Here is a 2,405-nt window from a genome sequence, read left to right on the forward strand (position 1 = left end):
TTTAAGTAGCAGTCTTAATACTATTTACTATTGATTATAGCTTTACTCCACTAAGACTTTGACCTCTGCAGCTCCTTCAGGGTTTGTATTTCGTTTGTAAGACTTCTTGTCTTGGTTACTTGTTTAGTTGTGTGTGTCACATTTGTATTTTTATGTGTATTTATTGGTTGACTGCTATGTAGTCATAATGTCAGCTGCCACCCAGCATGGCCACTTCTGATCACCCTCCTACTTCTTTATTATGCAGTAACAAGGTTTTTTGCTCCTCGTTAATGGCCCTGATGCTTTTACAGACTTTACTGCACAGATACACTGTAACTGTTTGCTTTGACAAATTAATGACCCTTAATTTCATATTTCATTCCCCCCGCCCCCCCCCCCCACCCACATGCTATTTACAGAATTTGGGTATTCTCATGGTAATCGTCAGATCTCTGTGTTGTAATATTTGGCAAGAGTCAAAGGCATTTGTTCGTATCCTTTCTTAACATTCACTGACCCAGGCTACATGCGGGGAAAAGAGCTTTATCCATCAAATGTAATAGCACTGTTAGTATTTCATTTTTGTAAATCTGGAGCTTTCAAATGAAATTATAACAGATGAGTTTATATACATAAATCAGTGAAAAAAATAAATAAATAAACACTATCATTTGGCTCTTTAGTAGCGTATTCCTATGTGTTTTGAAATATGTTCCTATTAATTACCATGCGCGCGCATATCAAAAGATGCCAAGGCACCGTCAAGTGACACCCATGTATGCCACACACACCCCATCATCTTCATAGAGATAATCGACTCGCACAACCTTTCCTTTCCTTTCTTCCTGCTTTCTTCCAGAAACAGACAAGCCTGCGGTTTAGCACAGGATCAGTTTTTCAGGTAATGGGCTAATTTTTGTAAACTGTCGCCATCGCTGTGACTTGCATTTTGTGCTTCCAGCGCGATGCTTTGTGACCGGTGGACGAAGTGATTTAATAATCTGTTAAAAGGCGTGTTAGTCCAATATAACAATGGTTCCCCGTGTGAGCACATAGTGTCGAGGGGATAACGCGTCGCTGTATTACCCGATGCCGAGACGCCAGGGAATGTTAGCTGTCATGTGCTTGATAAGAAATGTGGAGTATGAGGGATACGTAAAAAGATTATTTCGGAAATGCCAAAAAGGCTGTAGTAAGCAGCTATCAATCGTTGCTATCGACATTGTGTCATCTCATATGTTTGCAGCCGCTAAACCAATGAAATGCATGATGCAACACAACACATGATGATGATCAACACAGCACTAAAGCAGGTTTATGGGTCATTCCATCAAACCGATGCCGTTTCCTGTTTGATAAGGACATTTCTGGAAGATTTAAACACATTTAAAACTACAGTATGCCTTAACAACATAAATTAATACATTTTAAGATGTGCTGGAATGTAATTATGACAGGGTTAATTTGACATACAAGCCTTGTGCTTCTTAGTCCCTGAATAAAATTATGATATTTCGAGATATCCTCTTTTCAACGAGTTGTAACATATATGTGTGTATATGTATTTAAAATACAGCTTGAAAAAAAATAAAAAAATAAACAGTTTTGAGAATAGGCCAAAATAGGCCTCTTCATTATGGAAATAAAAGGAAAAATAAATAAAGTGACTGGATTTTATTGGATGTATTAAAAAAAACAACAACAACGTATAGCCTATAGGAATATAGTAAAAGTGGAAATCAACATTGTGAAAGTTATTTTTTAAAACAAATATAAATATATATATATGAAAGTCACAAATGGCACTTGGTTGTATAATGAAAAATAGGATTTTTAATGATTAAAAAAAATAACCTACTACAGATATCTAAAGAACCAGCTCCCATATCATTTTACCCTAAGTTTGTTGTAATTGTTATTGTCGTTCTAATAATACTAATAATGATAATATCAGCTTAAATATCAAAGTGGATCTCCTAGACCTAACAATATTCAACAACAACAACAAAAACAAAAACTTATCTCAAGAGATTTTGGCTAACTACTGAGCTAATTGCAATCAAAGATAGCCACTGTTTTATCTCTTGTAAGTCGTATGTTGATTTTGTCGTACTGGGGCTCTGCTTTTAGTGGGCGTGCTTTAATACTGTGTATCTAACTTTGCATCAAAGGCGGTTTGATAAATGACTGAAGCAAGTTGCAACAAACCCCTTAAGTCAAAAAAACAATTCCTAATAATACTCTTACAGTTATAATTACGTTTTTCTTAATTTAATGCAGATGTGCAATGGTAAAAATAAACATGAAAAGATCCACTGCGGCCTTTAAACATCTGCGCAATTCCAACTCTCGAGTACAAAACCCCGCCTTACCCTTCTCTCTCGGCCAATCAAAACACGTCTTTTTGCTGCTAGGTTGAGCTA

The sequence above is a fragment of the Onychostoma macrolepis genome, chromosome 07 (assembly GCF_012432095.1).
Source record: "Onychostoma macrolepis isolate SWU-2019 chromosome 07, ASM1243209v1, whole genome shotgun sequence".
Classification (NCBI taxonomy): domain Eukaryota; kingdom Metazoa; phylum Chordata; class Actinopteri; order Cypriniformes; family Cyprinidae; genus Onychostoma; species Onychostoma macrolepis.